The 17,478-nt window shown below is 43.2% G+C and overlaps 1 long non-coding RNA gene across 1 annotated transcript; it reads left to right on the forward strand.

The window, feature by feature from the left end:
- Positions 1–15,074: 15,074 nt before the first annotated feature.
- On the forward strand, positions 15,075–17,251 carry LOC311081897. The gene is made up of 4 exons (XR_014606049.1): positions 15,075–15,929; positions 16,020–16,274; positions 16,399–16,684; positions 16,778–17,251. It is a non-coding gene; the product is annotated as an uncharacterized lncRNA (long non-coding RNA).
- Positions 17,252–17,478: the final 227 nt, after the last annotated feature.

A 17,478-nucleotide genomic window follows, 5' to 3' on the forward strand; every position in this document is an offset into this window, starting at 1 on the left:
TAGAAAAAATTCTAGCCTACAAGAATAGTAATTCCAAAGTCTTATGGAAAACTATTCAGTATGTGTTAAATGGCCTTATTGCAGTGACAATGTTTTTCCCAAAACATACTAACCACGCATAATATTTTTTTTCTATAAAATGCAAACATGTACATCCATTTTGCTCACATATTATTGTAGCAGAGTTTGTGCTGAATACAACAAAATTACATGTTGGCCAATAGTATGTTGTAAGTAGCTGAAATAAGCACAAATGTCAGGTCATGTCAAAACATCTCAAGGGCCCCAAAAACACCTCCAGACTCCAGAGGGTTAACTATCTAGATAAGCTGCCAGCTCGGGAAGTCTCTTTGTAGAGTTCCGCTGTATGGTTATATATGTACTATTCCCTCTGGTCCAGTCCGCCAGCAGCAGATAGCCCCCCCTCCCATGATCTGTTCACCCTAAGACACTCCAACATAAAAGATAACAACAGATAACTTGCTTTGATGACTGAGGAGTAAGCAGCAATTGATTGATATTTACTTTGTACAGGTAATGATTAGCATTAGCACCTTACATTGGTATTTTTATTTATTTTTTAAATAAAGGTAAATAAAGGTATAGGTGTATATAAATGTATGTATGTGTACATATATAGTTTTTTTATTTATTTTTTTATGTTAAAGTAGAACATGGGTCTGGGGAGGGGGGAGGACGGTAGGGAGGGTGTTGTTTAAGTTCATAAAAAAGAAAAGACATTGTATTCCTGTACGCACTTTATGTCTGTCTCTTGCACTTGATAAATGAAAGTTATAAAAAAAATAATATATATATATATATATATATATATATATATATATATATATATATATATATATATATATATATATATATATATAGTCAATATGGCGCACCCTGTGTGTGCTGCTGGCCGGGTTGCTCCACGGCGTGAAAAGCCAGAGATATATACATCGACAAATGGTAGAGTAATCGTTGAGGATGAACTCTTAAACTTCTTGGTTGTTAAGCTACATACTTTAACTCAAGATGAAATTGTCCTGTTGGCCTCCAACAACTTTTCTTCGGAACGCATCGAGGAATCAAAGAGGATTCTTTTCGAGGTGTGCCCCCAGACAACACAGCGTAATATTGCGCATAAGGGGCCACAAAAGGACGCTAATAACATCAAAGCATGCCTAAAAGTGATAAATGAATGTGGTGAAAATATACCACGGTTTGTATCACACTATCTAGATGATCTGCCGGTAGTTGGTTTTGGAAGTTTGGATGCGTCAGCGCTTCTCAATAGAATGGAGCAACTCAGCAGAGATTTACACGCAATGAGGGAGACGCTGCAGGAACAGGCCGGTGTTTGCGAAAACTTGCGGCTATCAACAGGCACCATCGAACGCCGGGTCGCTGAGATCAAGCAAAGCTGGACTGCTCCAGGAGGGTATACGGAAGAGCCTGCGCCTCCGGAAGGGGCGACGAGAAAATCTAGCGCTTTGGTATCTGCAGAAATACCGAACCAGCTAGAGGACAGTGCGCCAGATGGAGCCTATGCCTGCACTACAGAATGGACCACGATTGTGAAGGGTGGCCGGCAAGTAAAGCATGTGCCACAGGCTGTGGCTCACAGGAGTGGATCTGACCGACCTCCGGTGCGGCGAGAACGGAAGTAAACTACGGGCATTACCGGCAATGGCACTGCCAGTAGCATTCAGGTGGTTACAACTAAGCGGGTGAGTCTTTTTGCCTCTCGTTTTGATCCTGCGCTCGTAAAGCCTCTGTAAATTGGGTAAATGTAGAGAAACCGGACCGGTCTAGTCTTACCTGGGAGGAAATTCATATATACACGCAGATAAATGAGCAATACCTGAAGGACATTGAGCTCCCAAAAGATACCATATTGTGTCGTGATGTGAACTGCTCCAAACAAGACCATGGTGCGCAACTGCTCAGCCTATATGACACTATTTCGAATAGTATAATTAGGTCAGGCAGGCCCCCTATGTAAACCAAAGAATAATGCTTATGCTGGCAAACCTGGATGGAATGCATTTGTGGAAGAAGCACACACTGAGGCACAGCAGGCATTTAAGGCCTGGGCGGTAGCAGGAAAGCCAAGATCTGGATCTGTGTTCAAACATAAGAAAAAGGCTAAAGCTAAGTTTAAATATGCTCTCAGGTACATCAAGAGGAATGAGAATACCTTAAGGGCAGACTCCCTTGCATCTAACTTGCAAAATAGCTATAATGATTTCTGAAAAGAAGTCAGGATGCTTAATAGCAGTAGAAGCTCTATTTCATCCAATATCAATGGGGTGACTGGGACCGAGAATATATGTCAGCTTTGGCAAAAGCATTATTATGATTTGATCATTAACTGTGTCAGGGGTGCTGTGAAAAGGGGCGGCGCTATAGAAAGCCAGGTAGGAGTGATTGTTACTCCTCAAGAGGTGTACAATGCAGTCTCAAAGTTGAAGAATAAGAAGTCTTGTGGGTTGGATAATATTACATCTGAACATTTAAAATATGCCAGTACAAGACTTTATCCTCTACTGGCCATTTGTTTTTGGTACATGGCCTTTTGCCACAGTCACTTTTGTTGACTGTATTGGTCCCTGTGATTAAGGATAAGACCGGTAAACTTAGTGACATGAATAATTATAGGCCTATAGCCTTGGCAAGCTCTGTGTCAAAGGTGCTTGAAAGGATTCTATTGTCGAGACTTGAGCCATATTTGTACACCACAGCTAACCAATTTGGCTTCAAGCATGGGCATGGCACAGACATGTGCATTTTTGCACTTAAAGAACTATTGGATAAATACAACAACCAGGGGTCTACAATATTCATGTGTTTTCTAGATGCTTCTAAAGCCTTTGACCGTATTAATCATGGTAAATTGTTTGATAAACTAACAGAAAGAGGTGTTCCAGGATACCTTACTAGGATTCTTATTTTTTGGTATTCTTGTCAGACTATGAGGGTGAAATGGGGCGACTCTATATCAGACTGTTTCAAAGTGAGTAATGAAGTACGTCAGGGTGGAATTTTGTCTCCACCTTTGTTCAATTTATATATTGATGACCTGTCTGTGAAACTTAATGAATGTAATACTGTGTGTCTTGTTGGTGATGTCTTGTGTAACCATTTGATGTACGCAGATGACTTAGTACTGATAAGCCCTTATAGTGCAGGCCTGCAGAAGCTTCTGAATATCTGCTCCTCCTATGGTGATGCATTTGATATTAAGTATAATGGTCTAAAAAGCCACATACTGATTGTTAAAACAAAAGAGGATCAGAAGTTGATGTTCCCAGACTTTTACCTTTGTGGAAATGTTCTACAGGTCACAGATGAGGTTAAATATCTTGGACACTATATTACAAATGACCTTTCTGACGATAGAGACTTGTTTAGACAGAGGTGTAAACTATATGGGCAGGCTAATGTATTGGCTCGTAAGTTTCACATGTGTTCCACCAATGTCAAAATTGTATTGTTTAAAAGTTTCTGCTCGCCTTTGTATGCTGCACACCTCTGGCGCTGCTACAAAAAGAAGAGCATGCAGGCTCTGATGGTGGCATACAATGACTCTCTGAGAATGCTATTGAAAGTACCGCGGCACAGCAGTGCAAGTGAGATGTTTATTAACAGTGGAATAAGATCTTGTGCAGCTGGCATTAGGCACTGTATCTATACATTTATGTGTAGAGTCCTGAATCAGTCAAACTGTATTGTACAAGCTTTGGTCTGTCCGAGGAAAAGCTCGGTCAGGTTTACTTCAAGAATCTGGAAGCACTGGCGCTCTTGCTTATATGTGTAAATAATGTAGTATGTAATTTATTAGTATTATTTTCCTTTTTGTTTTCTTTTAACACTATGGACCGGGATTCTGTGTCCTTAATAAAGATTGAATGAATGAATGAATATATATATAAATCTATAGTAAGACATTTTCACTGGTGTTTCATGTACAGCACATTTGATTTTATAGAGATCATACATCTTGGCCACATTTAGAGTTGGCTCCAGATATTGCTTTTGGGTGCGGGCACGACAGTAGTGTGACTCGACGACAGGGAAAGACCTAATGTGCTCCAGCACCTTCTCTTTTTTGTCCTCATCTATGTGTTTTTTAGGATGCTTTCCCCGTGCATCTGACTTTGGCATGCCAGCCTGGCTTCTCTTTTGGTGTACATTATACACTGTTTTCTGACTTATTGAAAGAGTACCTAGAAAAAAAGGCTTGCATACTCTGACTTTCTGTCCCTCTCCTATATCATGAAAATATTTGAATGAGTGTGTACAACGTGAGTCGCCGCCACTACCACGTTGTCTCTCTTTGACATGGCACTCAGTTGTCATCATAATGTGGTCATATTTCCTGTCCTGATTCAGCCTGTAGTACCCTTCAAAACACCTCTCCCTCTCACCATAAGTGACTTTCCTGGCACAGTTAAATTTACAGGACACGGTGCAGTCCTTAAATGTTTTTATCTGTTTGGCTGGCACTGTCTCTTTAGACGTGTTCATGTGTTCTTTACCCTCTTGATAAAGCCTCTTTCTGCATACTGACTTCCATGATGATGGAGTGCTAACCCTTTTCCGACTCTTCCCTTGCTCTGGTCTCTGCTGTATCCCTACTGCTGGTGTCTCTATTATCGGCCTAGGTGTCTCTGCTACTGTCCCTCTCGCTGCTGCTCTGGGGGTCTCTGCTGCCCTGGCCCTGGGTGTCTCTGCTACTGTCCCTCTCGCTGCTGCTCTGGGGGTCTCTGCCTCTCCTGGCATGGCTGCAAAAAGTAATACAGCTGAGCATCACAGTATAATTTACAGGAAAGTAACTAACGGTGAGACATACATTTTGTAAAATACTATCATCTATACCAGGACTATATTCATCTATATTCATTAGTTTGAATATAGCCTACATTGGAACAAACACTATAATAACATCTTAGTTGATGACTTTATTTTTGACAAAACATTATATATATATATATATATATATATATATATATACACTGTATAGATATATATATAGATATAGATAGATAGATAGATAGACATAGATAGATAGATAGATAGATAGATAGATAGATGTGGCAGTATTTTACAGTAAAAACTTTATAATTATCCGATTTTTGTAGTCGATTTTTACTCATCTCAGTATAGCAATAGAGTTTGGTAAAAGCTATTCATTCATTCACACACAGAAACGCGATTCATATTTAAACTGTCTTTTTGCGTGTAGCCTACAGACACTATTGCGATTAGAACAAAGCAAATACTGAACTGACCTATTCCTCAGCTGGATCTGTTGCTCCTCGAAATGAAACTTCCAGCACTTCTGAGGTAAATTTCCCAGGATTATTAAGATAGTATTATTCCTCACAGTGTCGTAAAGTACATGACTCTGATAACTCGCTGTGTGTGTTATCCAGCTGATGTGGGCGTTCACAGGTTTGTATGGATCGCCTCAGATAATTTGCGTTTGAATAGTGCGCGCTCTCCGTGGGCGGGGTCACATTAAAACATAATGAGCTGAAAGAGAACGACTAACATCTCTCTCTTTTCATACATATTACATAAACTTAGAATATGTGTTTTTTATAAAAAGTACTTCATTTAAAAGAAGAGAATTCAAGCTTCATGCCTGTGTGTCTGTATGCCTGTTTGACTGAGTATTCGCTGAGTTATGGTTCATTTTCAGACGCGTTTCAGAATGGAATTCACTGACAGAGAGTAGGCAGAACTTGCATCATGTTTATTTTTCTTTATTTGGCGAAAAGCACAACAGTTTGTTTTTATTGTGAGTATACACAAAAAAAATACACACTTAACAGGATCGATTGATGTATAACACAAGTATGTAAGATCAAAATCAACAGAGTATTTTGACCGAATGAGTATATTTGAATGAATGAATGGCAGAGATGCGCGCTGTTTACCACAACTCGCAAAAAGACAGTTTAAATTTGAATCGCGTTTGTGTGTGAATGAATGATCCGCTTTTAGCAAACTGTATTGCTATACTGAGATGAGTAAAAATCGACTGAAATATGTTGAAATAAAATGTATTTGTATAAGCAACGTATTAAACTGCAAATTAACATTTATATTCCTTATAATAAAAACGAAAGACCTATGTTACAGACATATGAAAGACAACATTTTGTTGACTAGTTTTGGATAGATTAGGCTATACATTTTTACTGTAAAATATCTGCTACCTCAAATAAGCTTTTGTTTGCCAATTTTTGCTCATATGTTAAATATAGTATGTTTTGTCAAAAATAAAGTCATCAAATAATATGTTACAGTGTTTGTTCCAATGTAGCCTAGGCTATATTCAAAGTAATGAATCCTTAACTTTGAAATATGTATGATAAAATGTATACTTTAGTTTTTACAAAGAAAGATTACACTTGAATTGTTGTTGTAATTGTAACCTTTTTAATAAAAAAAATATATATATTTACAAGGTAGATGTAAACAAATTTTAAAAGGTAAATATAAGTCTTTTCTTTAAATAATTTTTATTGTGTTTTATTATTGACAAATTTGGGGAGAGGATACATATTCCAAAACTGAAAATACAGTATGAGAATTAACTGCACAATTACTAGACATGTTTTCCTTGGATATTATACAATTTGTAAGCACAATTTGTGGAAAAATAAAAAAACTTCCAACTGTGGACCAATTTGGTAGAATATATATATATATTGCTCTTGCATTCTTTCTTGTGGCTCAGTGACACACCTGAATGAATGGCTCATTAAGTATGTGGGCCCCATTGTCTCCTCAGGTGTGAACTACTCAATATGCATGATGGTGTTGGATCGTTGACGCCCACCCGCATATTACCTTTCCAAACAGAAAGTGTCTTGCAAAATTTAAATCAATGTATTGTTTTATGTGAATGATTAGGCAGAATGATTTTCAGATCATTTTGAAGAAAAAACTCCAGGTAACAACATCCATTAGTCAAAAGTCTTATTGACACATATTTAGTATGTGTTTTGTGGCCTTATTTCAGAAACTTTAGTTTTTAGTTTTTTCAATAACCATGCATAAACATTATTCTCTCAAAAATACAAACATGAACATATATGTTGCTCACATATTATGGTAGCCCTGTTTGTGCTAAATAGAGTGTAATTACACCTTTGCCATTAATATGTTTATAAGCAACTGAAAAAAGCACAAATGTCAGGGCATGTCAGAACATCTCAAGGACCCCAAAAACACCTCAGACCCCAAAGGGTTAAAACTGCCTTTGTCAAGTCTTTAGAGACAGAAATATTATAGAACTCAGCAATCAACACCAAGTCTTTTTTTATGGCAACGATCAAAAACTTCTACTGATGGAGCAAGGGTAAACTCAATCAAATCAAACTCCATCCCTCAGAGTACAACCACTGGCAAAAACAAAAAACAGCAATTATATATAGAGTATTATATAGAGTATTATATAGAGCCCGGACGAGCCCCCAATTTTCACTGTTACGTCCCAGGGGTAAGGTTTTGTCTAGGGTAAGGGAGTAAACAGTGAAAAGGAATAAAAAAAGAAGAAAAAAAGGTTTGGGGTGAGTGAGTGTGCCCGTCCCCTGCCCTGCACGACAGACACATCAAATGTCAGTTCAAAAATGTATTAACCCTCTAAGCGCCAAAGTCGCAAAATTGCGACAAGACGTCATACTTAATAAAACAGGCTGTAGATCCTAATATGGTGTAATATTTCATTTGTATTCCCTTCCACTAGATGGCAGACATGTAATACTTCGATTCAAGACCAAAATGACGTCATGTTCCTATTCAAAGTGTTGGAGGAAACAGCAGAGCAAGTGAGCGATCGTGTCATTGATGCGGAAGCAGTTCAGTTCAGAGCGTCTGAGTAAATTGTGAGATTTGTGAGAGGAAATCGTCAAATGGCTAATAAAAACTTGTACCGTGAGGATGTGTTGCAAATGTTATTCGCCGATTCTGACTCTGAAGGGGAATATTTGCCTTCTGGAAATGACGATCGGCCGTCTAATGATCGCGCTTCTCCTGGTACATCTTTGCCGCGCAATGGTGCTGCCCACGCTTCTCCCGGTACATCTTTGCCGCGCGCGCTTCTCCCAGTACATCTTTGCCGCGCAATGGTGCCGCCCGCGCCTCTCCCTGTCACGGTTGTGAATTCATTGTTTCCTCTGTGTCTCGTGTCATTGTTGTTTACATGTCTGTGAGTTTGCGTGAGTGGGCGTTGTCCCGCTCACGTGTTTGTTCAGTGCTCCAGCTGCTCGCAATCTTCTCATTCTCCACCTCAGCTGATTCACATTACCGTTCCCTATTTATACTCACTCACCTCTCCATTCCAGTGTCCATCCGTTGTTTGCCTGTTCCTGCCTGTATGTTCGTGTCGTCTTCCGGGTTGTCGTGTCTACAGTGGATCCCTGTTGTTTCACCGCACCCGAGCACAGACCACCGAGCACCTGCACTCAGCACCGAGCACTTGACCATCGAAGTCCCTGTGTGTCCAAGTCTGAGCGTCTTCCCCTGTGTGGACCGTCCGGAGCTGCTGTTTACTCGCGAGATCGCGACCACGCCTTGAGAGGAACCTTCTTTCCTGAATTGTATTTTTTTGTGTTGAAGTTCCAATAAATATATTGTTCACCCGCCATTGCTTCCAGTTTTGTGTCATGACAGAACGGATGGACCAAACGATGGGAGCAGCGGGTGATTCATCGGCTTCCTTAGAGGATTTCATTCGAGCGTGCATCGGCCGGATGGATGCACAGGAGCGCAGCCAGGGGGAGACAGGACGCGCCATCCAGACTCTGGTCACACAGGTGTCCGAGCTCACCCAGCGATTCCATCAGCTACAACCCCCCACTGCGCCAGCACCTCCAGCAGCACTTGCAGTTCCCCCCACACCACCCGTGCCTCTCTCCCAGTCGGAACCCAGACTGCCCACGCCTGAATTATACTCTGGTGAGCCGAATTTCTGCCGTCCATTTCTGACACGTTGCAGTATGCATTTCTCATTACAGCCCAGAACTTTCGAAAAGGAGGAGGCGAAAGTAGCCTTCGTGCTGACGCTATTGACTGGGAGAGCGGCGCTTTGGGGAACTGCAGTGTGGGAGAATCGAGACCAGTGCTGCTCCTCGTTCCAAGCCCTCTCGGCGGAGATGAGACGGGTCTTCGATCGAGCCGTCGAGGGGAAGGAGGCTGCCAGGGTCTTGACTGACCTACGTCAAGGAGACCGATCGGTGTCAGATTATTCCATCGAGTTTAAGACCCTGGCGGCCGGGTGTCGCTGGAACGAGGAGGCGCAGTGGGACCATTTCCTGCATGGGCTGGCCGAACGTGTCCAGAGAGAAATCTACGCCCTGGACCTTCCTTCAACGCTCAATGGACTCATAGACCTGGCCCTGAGAGTGGACGCTCGTCTGTCCAGGATAGGGCAGAGAACAGCCACCAACCCAGTTCCGAGTAGGAGTGAGAACCAGCGGTCCAGCGGCCTGGACACGTTCGGCTCCCACGATCCCGAGCCCATGCAGGTGGGGCGAGCTCGGCTTTCCCGGGAGGAGAAAGAAAGGCGGAGATCCCAGGGCCTTTGTCTCTATTGTGGTGGCAACGGACATTATGCCTACAGCTGTCCAGTAAAAGGCCCAGCCCGATAGTAAGTTTGAGGCTACTATCGGGTGGGATCTCCGCAGGTAAGACCTCATCCACTTCCACCATCCTCCCGGTAAGACTGAGATGGTCAACTCTGGATCACCACTGCACTGCACTCATTGACTCTGGGGCAGAAGGTAACTTTTTGGATCATCAGTTTGCACTTCAATTACAGATTCCCCTTCATACACTTTCCCAGAAGATCACAGTCAACGCATTGAACGGACAGACTTTACCCCCCATCTCCTTGGTCACCGAGAAACTTACACTCATCACTTCTGGAAATCATGCTGAAACCATATCATTTTACATCACTGACTCTCAACTCACACCCATAGTTTTAGGACACCCTTGGCTCAGTTTACACAACCCCCGCATCGATTGGAAGAGACGTACCATCTCAGCTTGGAGCACTGAGTGTCACAGTTCGTGTCTTGTGTCTGCTTGTTCTGTTGTTTCTGTTCCTGTGTTACAGGAGGAAGCGGTGGATTTATCAAACGTGCCCGAGGAGTACCGTGACCTGAGTGAAGTGTTCAGTAAGTCTAGAGCTGCTTCTCTCCCTCCGCATCGTCCCTATGACTGTGCTATAGAATTATTGCCAGGTAAGTCTCCGCCTAAGGGCAAGATTTATTCACTTTCAGTTCCTGAGAGAGAGGTTATGGAGAAATATATTTCTGATTCTCTAGCAACCGGGTTCATCCGCCCTTCCTCTTCTCCAGCGGGGGCGGGGTTCTTTTTTGTGGGGAAGAAGGACGGTTCTCTGCGACCTTGCATTGATTACCGAGGGCTGAATAACATCACGGTAAAGAATACTTATCCTTTGCCGTTGATGTCTTCAGCCTTCGAGAGGTTGCAGGGAGCGTCTCTCTTCACTAAATTGGACTTGCGTAATGCTTATCATTTGGTCCGCATCAGGGAGGGGGACGAATGGAAGACTGCTTTTAACACCCCCAGGGGGCATTTTGAATATTTGGTTATGCCTTTTGGTCTTTCCAATAGTCCCGCAGTCTTCCAGGCACTAGTCAATGATGTGTTGCGAGACATGATCGATCAGTTCATATATGTTTACCTGGATGACATATTGATTTTTTCTTCGTCTCTCCAGGAACATGTGCAACACGTGCGACTAGTACTTCAGAGGTTGCTAGAGAATGGGCTTTTTGTCAAGGCGGAGAAATGCGTTTTCCATGCACAGTCAGTTCCTTTCCTGGGACACATCGTGTCGTCTGAAGGTATGCTTATGGACCCTGACAAGGTTAAGGCTGTGGTAGAGTGGCCAATCCCAGATTCCCGCAAGGCCCTGCAGCGGTTTCTGGGATTCGCCAACTTCTATCGGCGTTTTATTCGCAATTTCAGCCAACTAGCCGCACCTCTGACCGCCTTGACCTCTCCCAGAACTGCGTTCAGGTGGTCAGACGCAGCTGAGGCTGCGTTTGCCAAACTCAAGAGCCGCTTTGTTTCAGCTCCCATTCTCATAGCCCCTGATGCTTCACGTCAGTTCGTGGTAGAGGTCGATGCGTCGGAGGTGGGGGTAGGTGCGGTGCTTTCACAACGTTCACCTTCAGACGACAGAATGCATCCCTGCGCGTTTTTGTCACATCGATTATCTCCTGCCGAACGAAACTATGACATTGGTAACCGGGAGTTGTTGGCAGTCAAGTTAGCTTTGGAGGAATGGCGTCACTGGTTAGAGGGTTCAGGGGTACCCTTTACAGTCTGGACTGATCACAAGAATTTGGAGTACATTAGAACCGCTAAAAGATTGAACTCCAGGCAGGCTCGGTGGGCACTTTTTTTCGGTCGTTTCGATTTTACACTTTCCTATCGTCCGGGTTCCAAAAACGTCAAACCCGATTCTTTGTCGCGTATTTTTGATCGTCCCGAACACGAAGCTACTCCTGAGCGCATTTTTCCTGAGAACCTGATTATCTCTTCGCTCACATGGGAGGTCGAATCGAAGGTCAAGAGGGCCTTAGAAGGGGTAACGCCTCCGATCCGGTGCCCACCTAACCGCTTATTTGTGCCGGAGGAATTACGATCAGAAGTCGTCCAGTGGGGTCATAGTTCCAGTCTAGCTTGTCATCCAGGGGTGAGTCGTACCATATTTCTAGTTAAGCAGCGATTCTGGTGGCCCCTGATGGCTCGTGATGTTCACAATTTTGTTTTGGCTTGCTCTAGTTGTGCCATTGGTAAGTCGTCCAATCGACCCCCAGCTGGGTTACTTCAACCGCTGTCGGTGCCTTCGAGACCTTGGTCCCACATCGCTCTAGATTTTATCACCGCCCTCCCACCCTCCCAGGGTAACACGGTAGTTTTGACCGTGGTGGACCGATTCTCGAAGGCAGCCCACTTTATTCCCTTGCCCAAATTACCTTCAGCCAAGGAGACAGCGGTGGCAGTCGTTGATCACGTTTTTCGGTTACATGGCCTCCCGACAGACGTGGTTTCTGACAGGGGACCCCAGTTTGTGTCCAGATTTTGGCGAGAGTTTTGTAAGTTACTGGGGGCGACGGTCAGTCTGTCCTCTGGGTTTCATCCCCAGAGCAATGGCCAAACTGAGAGAGCCAACCAAGATTTGGAAAGATCATTACGATGTTTGGTCTCCAAGAATCCCTCCTCCTGGAGTCAACAACTTTCCATGGTGGAGTACGCCCACAATACGTTACCAGTGTCATCCACGGGCCTATCTCCGTTTAAGTGTAGTGTAGGGTACCAACCACCTGTTTTTCCTAGTGCTGAGTCCGAAGTCGCGGTCTCCTCCGCCCACGCCTTCATCCAGAGGTGTCACCGTACTTGGACGAGGGCCCGTGAGACTCTCCTCCAAGTGCGGGAACGCACCAAGGCCAAGGCCGATCGCCACCGGTCAAGGCCTCCCGTATACGTCGTCGGTTCCAAAGTGTGGCTTTCTACTAAGGACATTCCGCTCCGCTCCGTTTCCAATAAGTTGGCACCCAAATTCATTGGCCCGTTTTCTGTCACTAAGATCGTTAGTCCGGTGACAGTCCGCCTCAATCTTCCTCCAGTGTACAGGAGGATTCATCCCGTTTTCCATGTGTCCAAAATTAAGCCCGTCTTTTTTGCACGCATTAATCCGCCAGCCCCGGTTCCCCCCCCGCCGCGTCTCGTAGATGGGGAACCATCCTATTCGGTTCGTCGTATTCTGGATTCCAGGCGGAGGGGACGCGGATTTCAGTACTTGGTGGATTGGGAAGGTTACGGTCCGGAGGAGAGAAGTTGGGTTCCTGCTCGTGACATCCTGGATCACTCCCTTATCGATGATTACAATCGACAGGTAAGGAGTTCTGGGAATGCCGTGAGGCATTCCTAGGAGAGGGGGTACTGTCACGGTTGTGAATTCATTGTTTCCTCTGTGTCTCGTGTCATTGTTGTTTACATGTCTGTGAGTTTGCGTGAGTGGGCGTTGTCCCGCTCACGTGTTTGTTCAGTGCTCCAGCTGCTCGCAATCTTCTCATTCTCCACCTCAGCTGATTCACATTACCGTTCCCTATTTATACTCACTCACCTCTCCATTCCAGTGTCCATCCGTTGTTTGCCTGTTCCTGCCTGTATGTTCGTGTCGTCTTCCGGGTTGTCGTGTCTACAGTGGATCCCTGTTGTTTCACCGCACCCGAGCACAGACCACCGAGCACCTGCACTCAGCACCGAGCACTTGACCATCGAAGTCCCTGTGTGTCCAAGTCTGAGCGTCTTCCCCTGTGTGGACCGTCCGGAGCTGCTGTTTACTCGCGAGATCGCGACCACGCCTTGAGAGGAACCTTCTTTCCTGAATTGTATTTTTTTGTGTTGAAGTTCCAATAAATATATTGTTCACCCGCCATTGCTTCCAGTTTTGTGTCATGACACTCCCGGTACAACTTTGCCGCACAATGAGCGAGTGTTCACGAAGCACAAACAGATCATTTTGACCATTTGCCCAACGGGGATGGGGGTGGCAGGGGTGGACGTGGTCTTAGTGTACATAGGAGAGCTGTTGCTAGAGGCAAAGGCAGCAGGGGTAGAAGAAATAGATGAACTGATCAAAAAGTAGGCTACTGTTCACATTGTTTTACTACTAAAATATTGTAATATAGTAATAATTTAGTACTTTCTCCTATTTTATTTTTGGTTTCCTCTTTTCCGATCATTTGGAATGAGGATAAAAAGACAAAAAAAAGCATGTTAATAAATTCCAACATCAATTCAATATCTACTATTTCCTGAATATTACTGATGAACTGATCAAAAAGTAGGCTACTGTTCACATGCGTTTTACTACTATATAGTATAGTAATAATTTAGTACTTTCTCCTGTTATTGTTGGTTTCCTCTTTTCTCATCATTTGGAATGAGGATAAAAAAATAAAAAATAAAAATAAAACATGCAAATAAGTTCAAACATCAGTTCAATATCTACTATTTCCTGAATATTATGAAATTCAAGAGGGCGTCATAATATGCAAATTAGATGAGTATATTTACACCCCACATAAACTTTCAGTCATCCCCAACATTTTTCTAATTTACAGTAGATCTCTATCTTTAAGCCCTTTCAAGCCACAAGCTTTTGAAATTGTGATGTCAAAATCCAGCATTTAAAAAAAAAAAAACTTGGCGCCTAAAGGGTTAACAAAATATATGTATAATTGACAAAGTAAATCGAGAGGAAGCAAAGCAAACTTCAGGAGGGGATAAAGCTAAAATAACAAACATAAGTACCCTCTGACTAGTTAGGGAGTAAAACTACTTAACCTGCCAAAAGAAAACAAATAAACAACAGACAAGTACACTAACTGCACTTAGGGCATCTAACCCAGAGGTGCCACTGGTCAGTACCCTGGATATGGAGGCTGAAAGTGACTTGGGGGATGCTAATTTTCCCTTCAAAGAGGAAGAGTGCAGCAACGCTGGCTGTAAGGTGAGAGTGGGGAAAATGAAGCTCCAGATATCAAATTTAAATCATAAAGTCAACACACTGACCTGCTCCCTGCAAGATCTTACCCGGCGGTACCGCTTGTTGCAGAGGAGGTCGTCATCCAAGGGTGGGGGCAGGTTGAAGCAGGTGACAAAAAGACTCCTCTCTTCTCTCGGATCTGACGGTGAGAGTGGTGACCCTTCTGCCCACACTGAGGCTTCCAGCATGCAGCCCTCCTGTGATTTGGAGACCTCCAGCACTCAGGAGCCAGAAGAAAGCCACCCTAATTTCCCCGATCATGTGTCGACACTGAGTGAGTACATTGTTTTAACTAGATGTTTTGTGAAATGTCATTGTGTTGACTGACAATTGGCCCTCCTCATTCTTCTTTGTGCACAGACAACATCCTGGATGAATTCAGGCAAAATCAACAAGGTCCAGACCCATCCAACAAACACAAAGACAGTGTTAATGCAAACATTTTCCAGATAAATACATTTTTGGCCTACATGGCGGAGGGAAAGACAAAACTAAGCACCCTTTTGTCTTCCTAAATGAAACTGGCAGGATTCACGCGTAAGCAATTTTCTTATTATGTGCCTCTTGTAATGAGGTTTTAAAATAATGTTCATAGAGTGCATATTCAAGCCTCACTGAATGTCGTCCAACCTGTAACTTTTTCAGTGGTGGCTGGGTAGGCTGTCTGTGTACAAGGCCTGTTTTACATGGGAGCATCCACAGACAGCCTACTCAGGTGCCACTGATTAGGTTATGGATGGGACTCTGTTTTGGACTTGGTGTGTTTTTGGGCAAGTCATCCAACTTGTAACTTATTCAGTGGTGGCTGGGTAGGCTGTCTGCTGACAAAGTGTGTTTTAAAGGTCAGTTAAACAAAGGATTGTTCGAAGATAGAGTGCACTGTTTCAGAGAGACTTTGAAAGGGATGTGTGTTGTTTGTTTGTTTGTATGCAGGTGGGTCAGCTCCCTGCGCAAGATGCACATGAAAGAGAAAACCATTCAGTACTATGTGCAGAATGTGTCTCAATTCATAAATTACATTATGGAAACTCTTCCACTGTCCTGCCGCCTTTCTAAGACGGTGTTGATCGGGTTTCGGTGGGAAATGCAAAGCATAAAGAAATCACTGAAGAGAAAAGTGGCCATGCACTGGACTTCGGTGAGGTTAATGAAGGAACATAGGGTGTTGAGTAAATACTATTTTGAAGTGCCTGAGTCTGGCAAAGCAGGCCATCCCCGAAACACTGAGTAAGTTTTTTCTTTGAGGGTGTCTTTCAGAATATGACCATCCAAGAGGTTAAGGAGGCCCAGGAATCCCCCTCAGAAAAGTTTTTTTTTGATCAACGTGAGTGTATGACTTGCTTTTTATGCATCAGATGACCATACTTTGTTTGATTTCTGTTCTGATTTTCCCTGTGTTTTTTTGTGTCAACAGATAAAGAATCACAAGACTAACCAGATGTGTGGCCCTGCCCAAATTGCAGTGAAGGCAGAGGAGTACGAGTGGATGTGGCATTTCCTGAACATTAAGCGCAGACTTCCGGGTGGGAAGAATGCGCTATATTTCTTTTTCACGTCCACTTCCAATCCCTGCAAAAAGTTGGTGATGTACTTTCAAAAGGCTTGGACGTCAATGGGCCTACTCGGCAGTCTGAATTTCATGGACCTTCAAACCTCCATAGCCAGCCATGTAAGTGTTTTCTCTCGTGAGGGCATGTTTCAGAGACATTCAGTTAGATGTTGTCTTATCAAATTGCTTTAGTTTTTTCCTTCTTTCTCTGTCTTTCTATGCAAAATTCACTCATTCGGCTCAGGATCGCATGAAAATATCAAAGTTCATGTGCCATGATGTACAGACGGCAGACAAATTTTATGTAACAAACTTGTCAGCCAAGCAAGCTTTGGAGCATCGCATGCTATTTGAGGCTGCATTGGAGGGTGAGGAGAAGACTGCAGCGGGGAAAAAGCCCCGCCCGAAAGACAGATAATCCCCGCGAGAAGGAAAAGCCATCTGAACAAGCCCCAGACCTCACATCAGGCAGCACTACTCCTGAGGAGACGGAAGTCAGGTGCCAAGAGTCGAGTCCCGAGACCAGCCAGGTAAATAGATATCCTGTAAAAATACTGAGTCTATAATGCTGTATTTATTTGCACAATGATGATCAATCCTTCACCATGTCTTTTCTTTGGAAGGGTGAAGCAGGGATGTCCAAAGGCAAGGTATCAGGGCACAGCGGAGAAGGCGAGGCATCCACCTCTAAGCCACATTCACAACTTCCCAAATCCTCGAGGCAAAACCTGTGTGTTTTGATTACCCCGCTGAGGTCTTCCATCAAGAAGAGATTTAGAGTCAGCCATATCTCGCACTTAAAGTCGACCCTAAAGTCGCCTCTAAAAGTCAGAACAGTAAAGAAAATGGCCCAGCAGAAGACTGTTAAATTGAAGGTGAAGCGAGCAATCGAAAAGCGATGTGGTAAAAAGTAAAGCCTTTTCACTTTTCCCCCCCGATTGACCAGTGCGTAATTTCTTTCTCTATTTTTCTCTAATGGACATTCACAAGGAGTATACAAAATATGTTTCGTAAAAGGCTTTTTTAGTTTAAACATTACATTATTTTCTTTAATCTCTTTTTATTTTATTTATTTAAAAAAATGCTTAGTTTTAACATTTAACTCTTTTATTTAAATTTTTAAAATATACGTTATATTTTATACGTTTATTTATTTTATTAAAGTGTTCTACTAATTCTTGTGTGTGATTTGATTTTCTAATAAACATGTTTGCTGTGTGAACATTTTGTCTGTCATTTTTCTCTTTTATTATTGTTGGTTAAATACACCATAGTCACTTATATAGGTGCTCAAGATCGCCCCCAGAGGTGTCCCCACAGCACC

Source organism: Abramis brama (assembly GCF_963993115.1).
Source record: "Abramis brama genome assembly, chromosome: 4".
NCBI classification, from domain to species: domain Eukaryota; kingdom Metazoa; phylum Chordata; class Actinopteri; order Cypriniformes; family Leuciscidae; genus Abramis; species Abramis brama.